Source organism: Hyperolius riggenbachi, chromosome 5 (assembly GCF_040937935.1).
Source record: "Hyperolius riggenbachi isolate aHypRig1 chromosome 5, aHypRig1.pri, whole genome shotgun sequence".
Taxonomy (NCBI): Eukaryota; Metazoa; Chordata; class Amphibia; order Anura; family Hyperoliidae; genus Hyperolius; species Hyperolius riggenbachi.
In genome coordinates this window covers 365,463,331-365,486,298 of record NC_090650.1, presented here as the reverse complement: position 1 = coordinate 365,486,298, position 22,968 = coordinate 365,463,331, and the positions used below count along the sequence as shown (strand labels likewise).

At 40.7% G+C, this 22,968-nt stretch overlaps 1 long non-coding RNA gene across 1 annotated transcript in view; it reads left to right on the top strand.

Annotated features, from left to right (window-relative positions):
• Positions 1 to 3,377: 3,377 nt before the first annotated feature.
• The window catches only part of LOC137517789 (uncharacterized), a 119,576-nt gene continuing 99,985 nt past the window's right edge, over positions 3,378 to 22,968 (top strand). The window contains exons 1-2 of the long non-coding RNA XR_011020667.1: positions 3,378 to 3,449; positions 4,654 to 4,704. This is a non-coding gene — a long non-coding RNA (uncharacterized lncRNA). The remainder of the gene's footprint in view (positions 3,450 to 4,653; positions 4,705 to 22,968) is intronic.

Genomic DNA, 22,968 nt, shown 5'->3' with positions numbered 1-22,968 from the left:
TATATAGGACATTCATTGCACCATAGCCAATCAGCTCTGCAGAGTCGCATTATAGCGACCAATCCCCTTCCATCCACCGCGCGGACCTAATGGGGAACTACTACTTACTATGCAAAGAGCTGCTGCTCCAATCGGTGAGCAGTAGGAGCGGCTAACCACACGCTGCAAGGGACGGATCCCGCAGTGTTGCCCGCAGAGACGCCGGCCAATTGGGAGGCAGTTTCCTGTTGACGTCACATTAGGTGACGCCCCAATGTGGAGCGGACCTGACAGGAGAGTGCGCCCCGCTCCACATTGGGGCGTCACCTGACGTGACGTCAACAGGAAGCTGCTTCCCAATTGGCCTTCGTCTCTGCGGGCAACGCTGCGGGATCTGCCGCCTTGCTCACTTTTTCATGCTTTTTGCAAATTATCACCGTAGAAAAAATAATTTTCATGTTTTTCTCAAATTTCTGCATCAGAAAGAAAAATGTGTTTACTTTACAATATTGCGATAATACAATTTATTTTCACAAATATTTTCTCGAAATCGAAAATAGCATTTTCATAGTGAAAATGACTCTGGTGAAAATTCACTTTTTTTTTTATTCACTTGCAAAAGAATATTTGTACTTCAAACTCTCAAGTGTTGTGACTGAAACTCGTGTGTATTCCATTTTCTACGTCTTTGATATACAGCTGTTGGACAATTCCATAAACAGTTCATATTAATGAACTCTCTTGACTTACACAGAAATGAAAAGATATTCGCTTGTTTATACCATGGCTTTCCAATGTATACATTAAAGTTATGTAAGATGAGGAGGTGTGTTTTTTGCGTTCCACATATTCTTATTTTTCTGCCATGCTCAGAGACAAAGAATGTTTACAGACCTTCGTTCCATTTACTTTTTCCTGTCTATGTTGGTTAAACCTTGAGCTAATTAACGTATTTCTATGTTCATTCTTTCAGGAATTCCAGCCTTTGAGTACTTTGCGCAACCTGAATTAGAAGTCTTTACTAATAAAATAGTAAAACAATGGCTAGAACACTGAAGTCTTGAATAAAAGACTTTCACAATGAATGTTGTCAATTATAATTTGTAAAGTTAAAATACACGGAGTTGTAAAATAACTAGTGCCAGATGGTAATAAGTAGCATGTCACAGTGTTTTATTTAAAGTGACCATGTAAGTAGACAAAGCAAGTGCAGTACTGATAGACTTAGTCAACCATAGTACTTGGCAATCCACCTTTTCTTCCTGTAGGTATTATTGCCCCAGCACATGCATGCGACTTTGCTCTACTCCAGTCCCATGGCTTACCATCTAGGTAGAACTCTGCTGATACTCATTTGCTCCTGCTTCCTCCATCCACTAGAGGTCACTGTCTTTACACTGAGCATCACAGAGGGCCTAGTGAAGAATAAACTGTGATAGCTCTACTTCATCCTCTTTTCTTATGCAATTATGAAAATGTATTTAAAATAATAGGGGTGAGATATTTGTTGATGTTTACTAAAGTGACAAAGTTCACTTGAATGCACTGACCATTTGGATGCTGAGACTAACAATAGCAAGCTGCCAAATTTTCAGAGTCAAACAAGGGTGAAACAAGGGTGAAAGGCAAAACAGGCTGAAACAGGTGTCTTCAAGGTGGTTGATTTTGTAAAAAAACATCAATCATTGCAATTAATATTTACACAGTGTTTTAATTTGCTTACAATATGTATTTAAAGATTTTGTGCTGTAGATCAAAGACTGAATTTTCTAATGCTTGATATCAAAGAGTGAAATAAATAGTTTTTTAACAAGCTGTTGTTCTCAGAATTTTTTTTTTTTAAAGATACCACTTTTGTTCTTGAAGCTGTTATAGAAATAAGCAGTTTTTCTGCCTAGCTACAGACTCATTCAAAGAGGTGAGTTGACCAGATGATAGAAAAAGTGCTTAGAATTTCTCTGGCTGATTGTTGAAGAACAAAAACATTTCAAAAGTCTAAATTACAAACGCTATTCCCATTGCATGCCCTATTCAGGAATATTTCATAGAGTTATGCTTTAAAGTGGACCTAAACTCTTGCACAGCAGACAAGGACAGCCTGTCTAATTCTCCCTTATCTGCAAGTAATCAGGAATTGTAAATCAAGGCTGTCAGCTGTCTGCACTGTGCTGAGGTGTGCCCTTGTTCTGGGTTAATATGAAAACACAGGAGGTTAACCTTTTCTGTGCTCCCAGGAAACCAAGACGTTAACACTGTAGGACATTTGTTGGAGTTCTATAAGTTGAAACAAAGAAATGTTTTTTCCTTAAAAGTTATTATGCTGTTTATTTTTTAGAGCAGAGAGGAAATTCTGAGTTTAGGTCCGCTTTAAAAAATATTTCATACTTTTTATATTAAATAAAACTATAAGTTGTGATTACTTTCACAGAATTACAAACATTTACAAATCTGAACATTCATGAAATATGTGATAACAAATAATAATGCAATGGGCTGTTGGTTAAGGGCCGGAGACTTGAATTTCAGAAGAATGTTCTGATACAAAAGTATGGCATGTATAATACAATACTGTACAGTACTATACAGTACTGCAGTGAACACAGCAAAGTCTTTATAGTCCAACCAAGGTGAAAAACTAAGTGCAATATATTCCATCTTATTAATCATAATAACCAAATATTAGCTTTTTAACTACTTGAGGACCACAAGTGTACACCCCCCAGTGACCAGGCGATTTTTTTTACAATTCCATTTATTGCTCGGTCACACAACTTAGCACCCAAATGAATTTTACCTCCTTTTCTTCCCACTAATAGAGCATTCTTTTGGTTGTATTTGATTGCTGCTGCAATTTTTTTTTATTAATTTAAAAGATGATTAAAAAATAAATAAAAGCATATTTCTTTTATTCCCCCCCTCCCCCGCTAAAGTAGCCCTAGACTGCGATACATACACTACACTACCCATGCATAGGCATCAGCCTATGTATGGGATCACATTGTGAGCCGTTGGGAAAATGGTGTGAAAATGGTGTAAAAAGCCTCCATGGGATTCATAGGCTTCCCTCTTCTTAGGTAAGTATGTCTTTTTAACCCGAGGTTCATCCTGGGTCACTTTAAACTAAATGTAACACGATAAAGGAAAAACGCTGTTCTGATATGAAGGCTGCTTCTGAGCATCTGTGCTACCCTACTGTCCTCTACCAGGTGCTGGCTACTCCAGACCAGAGGCCACACTATGGTTCCTGATCCACACCCCTGTGTATGTCTCAGTGCTATATAAATGCCTAATAATAAAATGGTATTTTTAGAGCTGTGCCTGGACATGGGCTATAAAGACTGAGCAGCACCGATCTCCGACTGATGTGGCAGGACTGGTCACCTAGCAACCAGTAATGTTACCCATTACAAGGAGGAAGAAGGGGAGAGGTGCTGCTGGTCTTACTGTGTGCTATGCTGAAAAATAGAAAAGTAATTATTATTATTACGACTTCATGGAAGTGATTTACTAAAAGAGTAAAAGAGATGTGCAATGAAGGTCAGCCATGAATCACTGTCATCACACGGAATGTCTTTAAATACGCAGGAATGTTAAAAAAATTATATATATATATATATATATATATATATATATATATATATATATAATCACATGCCCCTTATAGTGTATATATTATGCATTGCCTAACAATATCTGTGCACTTTCCATGGTAATAATAGATGACAGACACTACCGACTGTTTATATGAGGGACTTTCAGATTTATCAATTTATCATAACTTAACCAGCACCAAAATATGTTATAGTCATAAAAAACCTGTTAATAAAGTCATAGCTCTGCAAATCATATGAAATATTGTCTTCTGCTGACTTTTCTTCAAAATCTGTTTCTAGATAACTTTATTTTATTTTCGGTGTGTGATAGTTTGTGTCAAGGTTTATTTTTTTCTTTCATACTAGTAAGGAACAGAAAACCTCTTTTATTCTCTCTGCCTCTCTCTTTTTTTTTCTTTTTACCTTGAGGGGTCCATCCTAGCAGCTTTGTGCAGAGTCATTATACCCTGGGTGCTGTCTTATGTTCATACAACAGCCCCCACTTCTTGATTCCACTTCATCTACTTCATGGACACAGACATTTGTTAGGCTTATTAGCTCAGCGGGAGCCTTATCATATTTTGTATCTTAGGCTGTTGGAGATGTCAAGAGATGGAAATGCTGTGTAGCTTTTTATCCCTCCCTTTGTACACTTTCTCCTACAGCCCAATAGTGCGTTTGGATTGAGCCCTCCGCTGCTTCTGGATGCTGAGATCTCTTTAAATATGTCTAGCATCTCCATCTATAGCAAGTATCACAGCAAAGGCTTAGCCATGATTAGGCTGTCAAGATTTATTAAGTTAAAAACTATCAAAGTTTCTAGAAATCTCAGAGTCCACCTTCTCCTCTTTTTTTTTTTTTTTTTGGCCCCTTCCCCCAATACTACACAGTCAATGTGCTTCACTTGACCTTGACCAATGTATGCACCCAGGAACACTAATGAATTTGGGCCAATTCATCTTGGAACTCCAAATTTAATCAAGCTGACAAGCCAGGGAAAGCAGTCTGTAATTAACTCTTTTAGGTATTCTGTGAATTATTGCAAAAGATAAATGTTTTATTTTCTTTTTTACGTTGGCAGCTGCTGACGAGGTTAGGATCTGGCTGACATTGAGGTAAAGAATATCAATGGGTAAGTTTAGCTAATACGGGTTACATTTGCAGGGTCACGGAGGGATGTGCGTACCGTTTTACATATCTTTACTGTGCACATAAATTATTGCTGCGTGTTTTTAAGTCTGAACACTTGAGTTCTTTTATTGCTATTGTGTAAACAGGGAATGATTTTATTACCTCTATTTACATTGCTCTTACGTAATCTGTGGCGCTTTATGGTACATATTTAACATTTGCACAAGTCTTCCTCCCGTCAAATGATGGTGAATATTGAAAATTGTTCGGGAAAAATGTATATGCTCAGTCCACTGAGAAGTGAAATCTTCAAGAAAAAAAAGCAAAACACCAAATGAGATGTTAACCAACCTCTCTTGTTGCCCCTGTACAGTATATCCATAGGCTATATATATATATATATATATATATATATATATATATATATACATATATATATATATATATACATATATATATATATGTATATATATGTATATATATATATATATATATATATATATATATATATATAAGCCAAGGGATGAGCAGCACAAACCGAATTTTATGCAATACTATGCAAAGCATGCAACTACCATGCACGCAGCACTGGAGGTCCCCAGACTCCATAAGAAATACAGAGGGTGCTGCAGCACACAACAGGAAAACAGTGACAGGGGCTCTTGGTTACGCTTTAACGCGTTTAAGCTCACCAACTGCGCCAAAGTATAGTTTTGCATAAAATTTGGTTTGTGCTGCTCATCCCCTGACATATATTATTTTCCCCTGTGAGCGTGCATAACCACACCCATCTCTAGCACAGTTAAGCATATAAATGAGCGGTGCTCATAGTTCAGTTAGTAGCTAGTAGAAGGTGAGGTGTTTTTAATTTCATTTCTCCCATTTAGCTGGCCCCTAGGCTTTTGGCATGGTTCCCACTAGAACGCTGATAAAAACTAGCATTTTTGCCTGGTTAGAGTAGGACTCACCAGATCAGGGACACTTTGGCGCAGTTGGTGAGCTTAAACGCGTTAAAGCGTAACCAAGAGCCCCTGTCACTGTTTTCCTGTTGTGTGCTGCAGCACCCTCTGTATTTATATATATATATTGTGATAAAGTTCATTATTTTCTGTAATGTAATGTTAAACATTAGACTTTCATATATTTTAGATTCATTACACACAAACCAAAACCACTGGTAAATGATTTACTGACCATGGTATTACTGAGCTCAATTGGCCTGCCAACTCTCCTGACCTGAACCCCATAGAGAATGTGTGGGATATTGTGAAGAGAAAGTTGAGAGACGCAAGACCCAACACTCTGGATGAGCTTAAGGCCACTATCGAAGCATCCTGGGCCTCCATAATACCTGAGCAGTGCCACAGGCTGATTGCCTCCATGCCACGCCGCATTGAAGCAGTCATTTCTGCAAAAGGATTCCCAACCAAGTATTGAGTGCATAACTGAACATAATTATTTGAAGGTTGACTTTTTTTGTTTTAAAAACACTTTTCTTTTATTGGCCGGATGAAATATGCTAATTTTTTGAGATAGGAATTTTGGGTTTTCATGAGCTGTATGCCAAAATCATCAATATTAAAACAATAAAAGGCTTGAACTACTTCAGTTGTGTGTAATGAATCTAAAATATATGAACGTCTAATGTTTATCAGTACATTACAGAAAATAATCAACTTTATCACAATATGCTAATTTTTTTTAGAAGGACCTGTATATATACTTGCACCCATATGATGCAGCCCCAAAGGCTTTAGTGGCAGAGATGGAAAGTAGGTGAAGAGTGGTAAACCTAAAACTAATTCCTTCTACCTATGCCTAACACCAACCCCACCTATATACGCATAACACTTAGGGCCTGTTTCCGCTAGAGCTGCATATGAGAGGAGCGAGGAAACGCGAGGAAACGCTGCCTAAATCTACAATGGCCAGCCCGTCTGAATTGCACTAAGGTTCCTGCAGCATGCAATTTTCATAGTCTATTTATAAAAAAAAAAAAAAAAAAAATCAGCACTCATTTCATAGTGCTTCTGGAAAGTACTGTCTCCTATCACCAGTACAGGGGAGCAGTCCCTGCGACAGCAGGAGGGCCGAGTGGCATTGGGGGCCTCCACCTACTAACCTTCCCTCCGTGTGATACTCAAGATCAGGTTTTTTTTGTGACTATGCGCAGGCCCAGATTTACCTCACAGGAGCCTATAGGCACAGATGTCCCTGCACCTTAGACTTCACCCTTCATGAACCTACAAGTGTACTGACTGTCCCAGCTTTCACTTCTCCCTTACTCCCCTTGCCCGTCATAGATAGCTACAGGTGCCCCATTGTAACTAGAAGTACCCTCAATCTTAACATGTTTTAGTTCCTGGACGTAGAAACTACGTCCAGGAACCATGCGCACTCCCACGGCTGATCTGCATGCGCGCTCCCGGCCCGCGGTTCGTTAGCCAGGCAATCAGTGAATCGGGCTATAGTGCCCGATCACTAATTCCTCTCCCCCGCTGAAAAAGCGACAGCTTCTCTCAGAAGCTTAGCTTTTTCTGGCTGTTACCTCCCCCATGCGTCTCTCTAAGTGTATGTTACGCTTAGAGTGACGTCATGTAAACAAACTTGTGGCCAAAAAGTAAAACTACAACTAAAAGTAAAAAAAATAAAACTCAAGACACATTTACATTATAAAACTATTGTTTACATCCCACCCTCCCAAAAATACCCAAATAAAATGTTTAATATAAAAACAAAAAAAAAACATTACAATAATAAAAAAAAATGTAAATATTTACCTAAGGGTCTAAACTTTTTAAATATCAATGTAAAGATGAAATATTTATATATTTTTTATTTTAAACTTGTAAATAGTGATAGATGCAAAACGGAAAAAATGCACCTTTATTTCCAAATAAAATATTGTCACCATACATTGTGATAGGGACATAATTTTAATGGTGTAATAACCGGGACATATGGGCAAATACAATACGTGAGTTTTAATTATAGAGGCATGTATTATTTTAAAACTATAATGGCTGAAAACTGAGAAATAATGAATTTTTTCAGTTTTTTTCGTATTCTTCCTGTTAAAATGCATTTACAGTAAAGTGGCTCTTAGCAAAATGTACCCCCCCAAAGAAAGCCTAATTGGTGGCGGAAAAAACAAGATATAGATCAGTTCATTGTGATAAGTTATAGGCTAATAAGTAATAAATGGGAGGTGAACATTTCTCAAGTGAAAACAACGGAACGCGAATGGGTTAAGTAGCTACTGGTGCCCCTGACTGAAGGGAGATATTATCAGTGGAATGCAAAATGCAGGGTGAGTAACCTCTCATTTACATGCTCATCAGGACTCTGCATGGGGAAGGAGGGAGGGTGGCACTCAAGGAGGGGAGTGAGCCGCTTTTCCATCAGGCGCCTGTAGGCTTGTGCCTACAGTGCCTTATGTAAAACCAGTCCTGGCTACATGTGTTACGGGTGTGAAGATTATGATGGGCACACTTGTTTTATGATCCCTGTAAGATGGGCCCCCAGATTTTGAGAGTAACCAAGGGAAGGCAAGGGGAGCAGATGTAAACATTGGAGGGCCACATCAATGTGTTGCTGGGGGGCCCCATGATTTGTAGTTACACCCCAGACTATCCCGCAATTCTGTCCTCTACAATCTTCTATTATGAACTGTAATTCAAATTCACACTTACAGGGACAGATTTTAGTGCATTACACAAGAATCCTCCCAACCAAAACCGTTTCTAGGGTCCTTAATAGCAAGATGTGCATTGCAGATAACCACGGCAGAAAATAGTAGGGCTGCCAGGCCACTCCTAAAATGAAGGCCTCCTCTGACTTCTGGAGTCTGTTTTCATGTGTTTTGTTCACAGAACAACAATAACAAAAAATCTCATTGCATTTTAATAAATTAAGGCTGTTCTACTTTATAGAAATATATTTAAAAAAAAAATGTTGTTATAAAAATATAATTTGTTCATGCCACTGCAATTATGCAGTTCCTAACTTACCATGGTTTGATAGGAACCAGGAGGATTGCAAACAGGGATGAGTAGAAACTATGCCAGTGAGAATTTACGCATCGTAGTTCGCATCTACACATTGTAGTTCATAGGTGAAGTTTCAAAACTATGCTTACGAATTTACGCGTAGCGAAGTACCGCTATGCGTAGCTAAGGCCCGGTTCACATTAGCGTTCGCTATCCGGATTTTCCGGATCTGATCCGGACCGCATACTGTACAAACGGAACGTACGTTCCGCATAGCAATGCAAAGGCTATGCGGACGTTCACATACGTACGTTCCGTACAGTACAGAGCCGGACCAGATCCGGACTCCGGACTCTTTTCCAACATGCGCTATTTTTTGGGTCCGGATCTCCGGCCCACGCACCCGGACCGGAGCCTGACCTGAGCCTGACAGCACCATCCAGAACACAGAATCCAATGGGAAACGGAAGGCACAGAACACACTGCCTACAAAAACCTGACGTTCTACCCCACTTCCTATGCGTATCCAAGCGGCCATTTCGGATGGGGACACATGGTCCAAGCATGTCTGGAGTGAAGCAGCAGTGACAGACGTGCTGGAGCTGTTTGGCAGAATGTCGGAGGTGGAGGTGAGGCCTACAGCGGAGGAACCTGATTGTACATGTGCACCAGGTGCACCTTCTGCTGACCCGAACATTTTTTTATTTATATTTAACTATTTTTTGCCCACGGATCCGGATGGCAGCCTGATGCATGCCTGATACAAACAGACCGGATCCGGATCGGAACTGTATGGTTCTGATCAGGATCAGGTCAGGATCCGATCAGGATCCGATCAGGATCCGATCAGGATCTGGTCCGTTTACTTGCCAAAACGCAAGTGTGAACGGGGCCTTACGCCCACTATGTGTAGTTAACATGTGTAGCGTCTAATTTTCCGCATGCTATTGTATGCATACAAATTCATGCTTTGGAAAGGGGAATGTACGCATAGAAGAGTTCCCTGTATAAGCATTTTACAAAGGAATTAATGCGTAACATTTTCTGCATGCGGGCATAAGCATCCACATACACTACGCTTCACACTACGTGTAATTGCATACTTTAACGCGTAGTCTACTAAATGCATATGAAGCGAATATTTGATTTCAAAGCCGTAGTTTGGCGAAGCGTAATTGCGTAAAACTATGCATATTTCCAGCGTAGCGAAGTTGGCTGACTGCGACCATCCCTGATTGCAAAACTTTGCCACCTAACAGTAGTTTTAGCAATTCAGGAAGGGTATTTGCTCCAGCTGCCTATTTGGAGGAGAGTTGAGGGATGTGTAGGAAAAAAGTGGGAGTGGGGATTTGTGAAGAATAGGAGGCAATATCAGCCATTGATTGCTTCTTCCTGAACATTATACTTGGATGTATAGCTACAAAAGTACTACAGAAAATACTGTGGTGGGACCTCTGGCGATAGCCATGATAGAGCAATGAGGTCCTCCCTCTCTCCATGAGCATTGATGTGAGTGAGCATGGCGACTAAAGATGCATAAGACATTTTGGGGTTAATTCACTAAGACAAATAGCATGCCTTATCAGAGTTAACATGCCTTATGAGAGTTGACACACCTTAACAGAGTTCACATACCTTATCAGAGTAGCATAACGAGCGTATGCCTGCTATTTGCCAATGACAAGAGCTCCACTCATCCTGTCCTGAGCCCCTGTGGGTCCAATCACTTTAAAGGACATTGGCCCATATGCAATTCACTTTTTCACCTGACTTTTCTCCCAGAAGATAATTTTTCATCTTCCAATTAAAATAACTTTTCATCACTTTTCAACAAAAAAAGTACCAAAAAGTAGGTGAAAAGGTACTATCAAAATTATGTTGAGTATTTTCTTGCTTTCTGGTGGCTTAGTAGGCATTTTATTGACAAGCTTGAAAATATCACCCAGGAGAAAACTCGGGTGAAAAAATGAATTGCATATGGCCCATTATCCCCGTATTTGATTGGCCCAATAGGCTGCCTGTCAAGTTTCCTTTCAAGTGACAGGTAGCCTATTGGGCCAATCAAAGTGCTGGGATAATGTCCTTTAAAGTGATTGGACCCGCAGCGGCTCAGGGCAGTACGAGTGGAGCTCTCGTCATTGCCAATTAGCATACGTTCGTAGCGCTCGCTATCCTACGCTGATAAGGCATATTAACTCTGATAAGGCGCGTTGACTCTGATAAGACATGTTAACTCTGATAAGGCAAGCTATTTGTCTTAGTGAAACAAGCCCAAAGTGCAGTTACATTGCCATATATGAATTCATCTTCACACCCACCACCCACACTTGATTTTGCACAAGTGTTTGGTGGTCACAGGATGAAACAACAATTAAAATAGGCCATAAACAGGTTAGATCAGTTAAGGAACCTCTGTTTCCCGGGTCCCATAGCAGCTGCTATGGCTGCCATACCTATACCTATTGTTGTGCCCATTGTTTCATGCACTGTCTAGGAAAGTGTGCCATTTTTGCACAACTAACACTGCCCTGTAAATGCTGAAATTTAAACTGAGCCATTCTACTTTCTTACTTCTGCACTGGATGGTTGGGGGGGACACTCTGTGAACATCAAGGAACCAGTGCTGGTCGTAATGGAAAAATCTACGCTTACGGATCATTACGCGTAATTTTACTATTACGCATTACGCAATTACGGTTACGGCGTAGTAAATTATCTACGGTACATCACTGTAATTACGCGTAAACTTAAGCAGTTACGCGTAAGGATACCGTAATGTAGGTGCTTACACTACGATGTTACGCGTAGTGCTGTAATACCCATTAATGCATATTTTTTGACGCATACGGACGATATGTACGCAATAGCCATCAATGTGACAGTTATTGCGTACATATCATTCATATGCGTCAAAACGTACGCTTATACTGAAGGGCGGGAGAAAATACTACTGGTTGCTTAGGATGTTGACTGATTGGCTACTCTTAGAAAAGGGGAGTTTTTACGTTAGTAATTACGCGTAAAATTACACGTAAGTGTTCGTAAAATTACGCATACCTAGCAATTACGGTAGACAGTGTAATTACAATACCACTTTACTGCTTACGTGTAAATAATTACGCGTAAGACCGTAAGTTACGCGTAAATTTACATTGAATTACGATGCGTAATTACGCTAATGCGTAATTTCGGCCCAGCACTGCAAGGAACATCACAAATGTTAAATACATATGAGTTGTATATTTGTTCCAAAGTAAAATGAGCTGTAATTATTATTTTCCTATCTGACAATCACTTAGAGCTGGAGTTATTTATATCACAGATCTATACCTTTTACCAGCAATATTTTTCCCACTACTACACATCTCTTAAAAGGGATTTTCAGACTTCCCTTTATACTTGCTAAAGCACTCCCTGTGACGTCACTCTCCGATTCCTGTTCCTTTTGCCGCAGATTACCATTCCGTTTTCAGGTGCTGAGGGAATTTTGGATTGGTTGGTAAATCCACACACAATACAAGTTTTATTGTATGTACAATCAATAAAATCTGCAATCTTGTATAGAGATCGAGTAAGCTGCCACCAATTAGCATTAGCATGCGAATACACAATACTAACTCTGGCCCGGGGCGTAGCAATAGGGGTTGCAGAGGTTGCGACTGCATCAGGGCTCTTGGGCCAGAGGGGCCCCGGAGGGCTCTCCCTCAACCACAGTATTAGCTCTCTATTGGTCCTGTGCTCATAATAATCACTTCTATAGATGCTTTGAATAGTAGTCATTAACAAACTTCTCCGCATTCCCTTCCTGCACCTCTGACACTGTAGATTCCATTAGGAGCGCCGTATCAATTGTCCTGAAATGAATAGTCCTGTAGGAAAAAGGGTTATTTCAACAACCTCTCTAGTTATGACAATATATATCAATAAAACAGTGATGGTAACATTTCCTTTGAAAAGGCAGGAGTGTTTACAGAAGATATTCAGGACAAGCACTTAGATAACCAATTTTTAATTGTTATATTTTATAATAAAATAAATGCATAAAAATGAATACAGAAACATGTCAAAAAGTATCTAACAATGAACAGATTGCTATAGTAAAATAGAGATAAAAAATGAAAATGGTAACTGGATACAGTCTGAGCAGTCTATAGAATTGTAAGTCCAAACAGAAGATGGAAAGTTCTGTGGGTAATAGTCCAAAAATAAAAGTCCATTTCCCATTGGGCTGCCAAATACTTGATGGTATGGATTGGCATAGAGCAGGGCAAATTTTAAATGGCCCAGACCTCATGCTGTGGGCCGCATTCCTTATATTCCAACCCCCCTACCCCCTCCCTCCCTGCAGAGTTGTGAGCGGGCGGTGGGAGATTTGAAACTCACCTCGATCACTGATTCCCATGTCCCGTCTCCATGGCGACAGAACATCACATGACATGATGTTGGAACATGCCAGCGTATTACACACTGGCTGCCAGCATGTAATACTCTGGCACGTCCCGACTTCCTGTGACGTCCTGTTGCCATGGATTCTGTGATTGAGGTGTGTTTCAAAACCCCCACACACAACTCTGCAGGAATTCAGTCGCCTGTCGGCGGGCCGGAGTAACAGCACACGCAGGCTGGATCCAGCCCGTGGGCCTTAGTTTGCCCAGTGCTGGCATAGAGGGACCTTGACATCAAATCCCTCAGAGGGTGAGACCTGTGGGTTCCTCAGGCTCTCTGCTGTTCACTGATATCAAACATTCATTAATTATTATGTTGCATGTCAGAGAAAACAGAAAGTGGTAGACGAATGCTTCTTGCTTGGACACATTCAGGTTGTGTCCAGTGACCATCTAGCTAATTTTGATATGAGAGGATAGAAATATGTAAAAATGACTATTAATTATTTCTAGGTTAATTAGAGGACATTTGATTCCTGCTCCCCCTGAGAGGTCATCGGGAATGTCTAGTTGACAGTTATCAGTTTATGACCGTCCTGTTTTCTGACTAGCTATTTTTTACCCTGTGTTGTAGAATCAAAGAATGTGTGGGGATTCATTAAATGGAGGAACAAGGCTTGCTATGAAGAAGTAATGGTTTTATAGCTTTCCCCTGTAAGAGGAATTTTACAACCCTGCCCATGGAAAGTTAAATACCTTCTATAGACACATTTTCCTTTTTTATGAAAAAATAAAACTATTTGCAAAAAGGTTCAGGGATGTCAGGTTAACACTACCTTCTGTAAGGGGCAATGTACACTTGTCAGGTTGCAGATCGGAATTTGTTTTAAACGGATCAGTTTTTCAAAATGTGGTGCTTTTGCAACATACGTTTTCAGACCGTTTAAAGGACTTCCGAGGCCAAAAATCAAAATTTTGATCAGTACCTGTCTCTTTTTCAAATCCATGGGCAAGTTCCTCCTCGCCCTCCGCTCTGTTCCGCCGCAAATGTATTCTTCTCTTTGCCCCCAGGTCGGGGCCCGACCCAACTGCACGGGTCGTCTCGTACTCCACTCGCAAGATGGCCGCCGATCAGAGCCGCGGCTGTGCAGTACATATGGAGGCAAGGGCAGCTGCGCAGCTCTCCGCGGCTGGACGGGGGGCGGAGAGCTGCGCAGCCGCACTTGCCTCCATATGTACTGTACAGCCGCGGCTCTGATCGGTGGCCATCTTGCGAGTGGAGAGCTGCGCAGCCGCACTTGCCTCCATATGTACTGTACAGCCGCGGCTCTGATCGGTGGCCATCTTGCGAGTGGAGAGCTGCGCAGCCGCACTTGCCTCCATATGTACTGCGCAGCCACGGCTCTGATCGGCGGCCATCTTGTGAGTGGAGTACGAGACGACCCGTGCAGTGGGGTCGGGCCCCGACCTGGGGGCAAAGAAAAGAATACATTTGCGGCGGAACAGATAGGAGGGCGAGGAGGAACTTGCCCATGGATTTGAAAAAGAGACAGGTACTGATCAAAATTTTGATTTTTGGCCTCGGAAGTCCTTTAAACATATGTCAAAAATGTGCCCTTCCTTCCTGTGTGTTTCTATTGGATAAAAAGGTCCGCAAAGATGACGCTGAGGGGAGGAGCAGGCAGTAGGCAATCTGCTTTGGCGTCTGTTTTGTGTTCAAAAGTTCTCTGTGTAGAGGGAGATCTGTTTTTGTGTTGCCTTTCGTTGCCTCCTTGGGTATCCAGGCTCAGTTAAAATGTGGCAAATCTGGACTCTCTGCTCAGTTTTCTAAAACGGAGCCCACGGATCCGTTTTTTTTGAAGTGTGTAAAGATGGTCGCTATATTTAATTGGTATCTGTGGCTCCATGTTTTTCCAGGGCACAAAAAACCAGAGCCACAGATACGGTTTTAGAACAAGTGTGAACTGACCCTTAGTGAAAGATACATTGGAAAATAGTCATTCACAGTGCATGTCTTACTGAGACCAATTTACGTCTTCTACGTATGTGTAGCAGTCCTTTCAGCAGAAAAGGATTAAAGAACAACTGAAGTGAGAAATTCATGGGGGCTGCCAGATTTATTTCCTTTTATACAATACCAGTTGCCTGGCAGTCCTGCTGTTCTATTAGAATGCAGTAGTGTCTGAATAATGCCAGAAACAAGCATGAAACTAATCTTTCAGATCTGACAATAATGTCAGGAACACCTGATCTGCTGCATGCTTGTTCATGGTTTATAGCTAAAAGTATTAGAGGCAGAGGAAGGATTAGCAAAATATCCAGGCAACTGGTATTGATTAAAATGAAATAAATATGGCAACCTCCATATCCCTCTTGCTTCAATTGCCCTTTAAGATGAAAGGGGCCCTAGGCAAGATAGCCTAGATTTGGTGGGGGCTAGCATCCACTGGGCTCCTAGACTCACTCCAGCCCCTAGGCAAATGCCTAGAATTGCATTGTGAATGATCTGGCTTGGCCTTTCAGGATTGTTCAAGTAATTCCCCTTTTAGCCCCCAGTAAGAAGAAGTAAATCTAAGCCAGGTTTGAAGGATCTATAATGTTCTCCAATCTTTGAAAATCTTAAGGTGGTCACTGACAATACAATTTGCTGAACAATCTTTTAAAAACGGTTCTTCATATGAATGATCAGAAATGATCCCTTGTGACCACTAATGGAAAAAAAGTCTAACCAACCTGATCAGATTAATAAAATCAATTCGATTTTTGGATTAATCCCATCAAACGGATCGGATTGGTTGGGAGCTTTTTGTCTATTAGTGGTCACAAATGATAATTTCCAATCATTCATATTAAGAATCATTTGCAAAAGATTGTTCGGTAAACTGCATTGCAGGTGGCCAACTTTAGCAAATGAACCCCAAAATGTTCATGTTCTGACCGCAGCCTACCTTTATGTTCACAGCCTGTGTGTGTGTTCATCTATATATTCTCTAGCGTCTTGATAAATATGGACAGTGATTAAATATGTTTATACAGTTAATCTCAGATACGGATGGATGATGGAATGGCTGCCAGTTTCTACGCGGCCGGCTTGATGAGATCTTTAGGAAGAACTCATATTACACACGAGTTTTGTACAGCAGGAGACATTGGCAGCGCTTCCAAACAGGCTGCTCCCGAATTGACTACCTGCAATAGATGTGCAGAGCTCCACTATGTGGACTAAAGTACACAACTTGCATTCAAAACAGGTACAGCAAAGGAGGACGTTAGCCTCAGTATAAATAACATGTGCACAAATCATTCCCTACTAGACTTCCGCACGGCGATGACGGGTCCTCTCGGGGAAGACCTACCGCCAGTCCAACGATAAAAACACGATTTTTTCCCAATGCTGCTAGTCATAATATGTTATACACATTTCTCTCAAACAGACATCAAACAAATGACAGCGCTCTCATAGGCTGCAACTGAATTGTAGACCAACAAAGGAATTCAGAGACCCACAGGGGCTAAATACATGCCTTGAATGCAAATCAGATGCAAATCATGTACTAGTCCTAATCTATAATTTGAATGCAAATTGAAGCACATGGATGCAGCTAGCCATAAGTATACGTCTTGCTTCAGTTACCCTTTAAGATGAAGGGGGCCCTAGGCAAGATAGCACTTTTTGCCCAGTGCTGATGGTCACTTGCCTGTTTTAATTAGATTTGGTGGGGGCTAGCATCCACTGGGCTCCTAGACTCTCTCCAGCCCCTAGGCAAATGCCTAGAAATGCATTGTGAATGATCTGGCTTGGCCTTTCAGGATTGTTCAAGTAATTCCCCTTTTGGCCCCCAGTAAGAAGAAGTAAATCTAAGCCAGGTTTGAAGGATCTATAATGTTCTTCAATCTTTTAAAATCTTAAGGCGGTCACTGACAATACAATTTACTGAACAATCTTTTACAAACGGTTCTTCATATGAATGATCAGAAATGATCCCTTGTGACCACTAGTGGAAAAAAAATCTAACCAACCTGATCAGATTAATAAAATCAATCCGATTTTTGGATCAATCCCATCAAACGGATCAGATTGGTTAGGAGCTTTTTGTTTATTAGTGGTCCAAAATGATAATTTCCAATCATTCATATGAAGAATCATTTGCAAAAGATTGTTCGTAAACTGCATTGCTAGTGGCCAACTTTAGCAAATTAACCCCAAAATGTTCAATTTCTGACTGCAGCCTACCTTTATGGTCGCAGCCTATCTTTATGCCTAGCTTTATGTCCGCAGCCTATGTGTGTGTTCATCTATATATTCTCTAGCTTCTTGATAAATATGGGCAGTGATTAGATATGGTTATACAGTTAATCTCAGATACGGATGGATGATGGAATGGCTGCCAGTTTCTACGCGGCCGGCTTGATGAGATCTTTAGGAAGAACTCATATTACACGCGGGTATAATTTCATCCTGGTGGAATGTGTCATAGTTTTTTAACTAAATCCCGAACTACAGGAAACCCACTGGATGTGAAGAATAAAAACAAATTAAGCTGAGCAGCTGCACCAGCTGTTAGAGATGCCTAGAAAAAAAAATATGAAAAAAGATCCATAGATAGCAGCAATTATTTCATTTATATTATTCTAACATCTCATAAGTATTTATGGTGAAGAAAAATATACACGTTATTCATTCGCGCTGCTGAATGTAAGTTTGTGTTTAAAATGCAGGATGTGTTGTGTCGGGATTTTTAAGCTGCGCCGCGTTCAGTTAGCGGTAATGAAAAACTAGCCGTAACAGCAACAGCAAGTAGGGAAAAAAAATCTCGGTTTCTTGCTGTAAAAAAAAAAAAGTGTTTTATATTTCTGGCTGAAAAACAAGTTAGCTCTTGTTAATAGTGTATTGGCATTTGACTTCATTTCCTGCAGGAAATGAAAAAAATATTAGTTTTTATGGATTATTATTTAAAACAGTAGATTTTATTGTAAACTTCTCTTTTAACCTCTGCTGCTGGTGAATGTGTTGGAGGGTTCCTGTGGAGGTCTGAAGAGCTTTAGGAGTTAACGGGAGGGTTAAAATACAGAATATTTTGGAGAAACATGCAGGCTTACATAACAATATTGTACAGATGGGAATATTATTGTTATAAGGCATGGCCTGAAAGAGCAGGAATTCATAGTTTGCCTTACAGTTGATGAAAGAACAAAAGTATTGGCATGGGTCTGTGTTTTGCATAAAGTAAAACAGTAACCGTGATAGAAATAATTTAGAGCAAGCAGGACTGGATCACACCATCAAGTTAAAGAGGAACTTCAGCCTAAACAAACATACTGTCATTAAGTTACATTAGTTATGTTAATCAAAATAGAAAGGTAATATAATCTCTTACCCACCCTGTTTTAAAAGAACAGGCAAATGTTTGATTTCATGAGGGCAGCCATCTTTTTGGTTGAAAGGAGGTGACATGGAGCATGAAACACAGTTCCAACTGTCCTGTGTGCTGATCACCCCTCCCAGTTGCTAGGCAACGTGAATAACAACATAGGAAACCAGGGATGGTCATAGTCAGCCAAATTTGCTACGCTGGAACTACGTGTAGTTTTACGCAATTACGCTTCGCCAAACTACGGCTTTGAAATCAAATATTCACTTCGTATGCATTTCGTAGACCACGCGTTAAAATACGCAATTACGCATTATGCGAAGCGTAGAGTATGCGGATGCTTATGCCCGTTACGCATGAATTCCACTTTAAAGGCTTGTATTGGGAACTCTTCTATGCGTACATTACCCTTTCCAATGCGTAAATTCGTAAGCATACAATCCCACGCGGAAAACTAGACGCAAGTAAAGCATTCGTAGTTCACTACGCAATACACATGTTAACTACGCATAGTGGGCATAAGCTACACCGCTACGCGTAAATTCGTAAGTGTAGTTTTTAAACTTCACCTACGAACTACGATGCGTAGATGCGAACTACAATGCGTAAATTCGCACTGGCGTAGTTTCTGCTCATCCCTGAGCAAATCCCATCATGCTTTGCACAGCATCAGGGAAAAAAAGCCCGTGCAGTTTTCTTTGATGGGTGGAGTTTAGCTAAAAATGCAGCTAAAAATGAGGCTTTAGTAAGAAAAACAAAGTTCTGATGCTGTGAAACTGTTAAAGAAACACCAAGCCTTTTCAGTTCTGCTGAGTAGACTTTTAGTCCGGAGGTTCACTGTAAGGAGCGTTAGTGCTGATGCACTCCTCCAGACAGATACTCCACTCCTGTCACCACACTGTGAACTATGTGACATAGAAGAAGGCACTCTATAGGCTTGACCTGCGGTTCAATATTTAAACGGCAAGTCAAGCCTATAGAGTGCTTCCTTCTATGTTACATAGGATTTTTTGAAGCAGGTAAAATGGACACAAGGGGCACCTGGTAATTTGGGTAAACTGAGGCTAACATGTACCCTCTGTGCTTTGGTATTGGGCAGGGTAGAACAAGATGACACAGCACCTAAAAAAACAAAAAGAGACAAAGAGACAACAGAAGCCCAAATGGTACAGTAAAAACCAAAGGTTGCAGGAAGAGAAGGAAGAGTACTCACAATATGAGGTTACTAATGGGAGCAACCAACCAGTATGGCAGGTGGAGATTATAAACCCATTACTGTGATCCTTAGTAGGGATGCTTATTCAAATTAGGTGGAATTAAATTTTATTTTCCTTATCGGAAATCGGACAACAGTACGCAATACAAGGAAATCCGAGTTACCGCAACTCGGTAATTTTAGCCAAATCACAGAACTCGAAAGCCTTGGACCAATCAGGGAATGGGGAATTTTTCAACAAAAGTCAGATCTCTGCAGTGATTTTAGACTAATCATAAGACTCAGATACTACCGAGTATTCCCGAGCCTTGAGATTGGTCTAAAATTTCAGTGGTATTCCGATTACCGTGGTAACATTCTGCATTCTCTGATTGGTCCAATACTTCAGAGTCAACTCAGGACTATTTAGCCAATCAGAGAATACAAAAAAATTACAAAAAAAAGACTTCTCAGAAATCAGAAAAATGGAAATCACAGAATCAGAATGAGCAGAAATCAGAATGGAGCTGTGACCAATGAGGGTGAGTAACAAAGTGGGGGAAAGTGGTGCTAAGAGCTCTGCTTTGTTATTACTTTGGCATGATTATTGGCTTGAGGAAGTTGGCCAAAGCCTGTAAACCAAGTTGCCACTGTTGCCTCTTTCCTCCATTGTGTTCGGTAGTGGGTGCTCGGCTATAGTATAACCAAGCACCATTTGGCTCCAGTGGTTTGTTAGTAACAATGTCCACTAGGCTACAGTAAAGATGAGCACCGGGAGTTCAGCTATAGCGGGCAGTGGTACGACTAGTATAGCTGAGGGCCCGTGGGCTACTTTAGCATGGATGTTTTGACTACAACGGGCCGGGTGCTCAGCTGCACTGTACGGGGGAGGTCAGTGTCAGGTGTAGGTGGGGGGGGGGGGTTAGAGTTAGAAATTGATAGTGGTAGCTATAGATTAATAAAGTTTATAGTAGAATATCAACAACATTACAGATATTCTACTATCAGTTTCATCCGGCACTCAAATTATCAGATGCCTATTTTTACATGTAAGTGATTTTTTTGCAGTGGGCTAAAAGAAGTTCAAAAGCATATTTACCAATTATACTTCCATATGAAAAAGAAGAAGCAAAGTCTGTAATATATTACTTTTACCTCCAATGCCTCACTGCCATACTCAACCAGTAACCATTGTGGTGGGATGAACTTATAGAGCTGGCAAGAAACATGATATTAGGTAAGTTACTATTATAGTTATAACTGAATGTAAATAATGCTAGCTATTTATATATATATATATATATATATATATATATATATATATATACTATATATATATATATATATATATATATATATATATATACTATATATATACTATATATATATATATATATATATATATATATATATATATATATATATATATATATATATATATATATAAAATATTTTAGAAAAGAAAACAAAGCATAATGACAAAGTTTGCACAGTCAGCACATCAACATTATACATAATTAGGCTTCTGGTCTAAATATACTGTAATTTGCACAATAGAGACAAAGTGACTAGAGAAGCGACTGATTAGAAGCGGTTCTTCCAGATCCAGCGGATCAAATGACACGACTGTTGGACTGATATCGTGCAGTTAAATGACTTGTACTTGTTTTGAATGTGGCCATAACGTGCAGTCCATTATTCCACTTGCATGCTCAGTATTCAAATTAGTTGGTCATTCAGTTGGTTGGTGCAACTCATGGTTAAATGATTTATTCATTCACAAGTGATATGTGGATAAACTTGGAAATAAAAAGAGGCCAAACAAGGAAGTGTAAGAAAAGTGAGGAAAGGCAGCCTCAATGTGCTGTACTGAAGGGAATTAGGGTATGCCCTTTTCAACTATAGAGCATACATACGCTGTGATGACTATATGTTCCCCCCTGATTACACAGCGTGGTTGTTAAATATAGCAGAAAGTGCATTCAATTGTGTCAATACTAATTAGCATGTAGTTTGTAATATATTTGAATGCAAGCTGAAGTTATTTGCATCTCATTGATCATCTGTATTGATAAGTAACTGGTAAACAATGATTCCCGTCTCCTAGGCCCCACCAACTCCAGCAACCTTAGATGGAAACCCAACATCACTGCCACCCAGCGGAAAGCCCAGCAGAGGCTTTTCTTCCTGCGTCAACTAAGGAAGTTTGGCATGGCCTGCGAGATACTGACAAGTTTTTACTCCGCCACCATTGAATCAATCCTCTACACCTCTATTTTGGTCTGGTATGCTGGCGCCAGTGCCAGTGACAGGAACCAACTACAGAGGGTAATCAGGTCGGCGGAGAGCATCATTGGGAGTCCCTTCCCCTCACTTGCTAACCTATACAACAACAGACTGCGCACTAGAGCGCTGCGGATTGCCAATGACCCCTCCCATCCAGGCCATTGATTCTTTAGCCTGCTCCCGCTAGGCCGGAGGCTCCGGGCCATACCAACCAGGACTGTCAGACACAAAAACTATTTTTTCCCCTCAGCTGTCAGCCTCTTCAACTCTCTACATATACTCCCCCCCCCCCCTCACCACCCTAAGCTGAGCTCTGGGTTGTTTCTCTCGGATAGTCAGCCAACCTGCCACAGAATCATAATTGCGCGTATGCCTTATGTCTTGTGTATGTGTACTGATCTATTTATTATGTACCTGTCTTCTACTTGAGCTATGTAATTGTGCCAAACCAAATTCTGGGCATGACCCAGTCATGCTTGGCAAAATAAAGTATTCTGTATTCTTAAACATACACATGCTAGGCCATTTGGGGCTACCTCAGCTGACAATCTAGCATGTGTACTGGTGTCCTACAAGGTTGCTCAAACATCTGGTATGCAAGAGCGACGACTAAGCACATTGTTACCCTCCTTACCCCACCTCATGGATGCTGCTCTGCCATGTGCTGTGCTGTCTTCCCTTCTCACCTTCCCTTAGCAGCAGTACGCATCACTCAACTGTAGCTTAGAGACTCATCTGTATTAGCTAGTGGCCAGAACTATTGCCATAGGGATCAAGTCTCATTCTTACGGGTAACATTTATAGTGCGTTTGTACACACCTTGACTCCATTGCAAAGTTTAGTGAGCAAAAATGAAGAGGGACTCACATATCTGACTACAAGCTACAATTTCACCTTGTACATACCTGATGTCGCATACCAGGGATTGGAATCCGATTCCATTGGAAGACATCACTTGGCCAGGCTGTACAGATGTGAAGGCAGCTGAAACGCACTCTGTTGCCATGTGGGGTGGAGGGGCGATGGAGCATGGAGCAT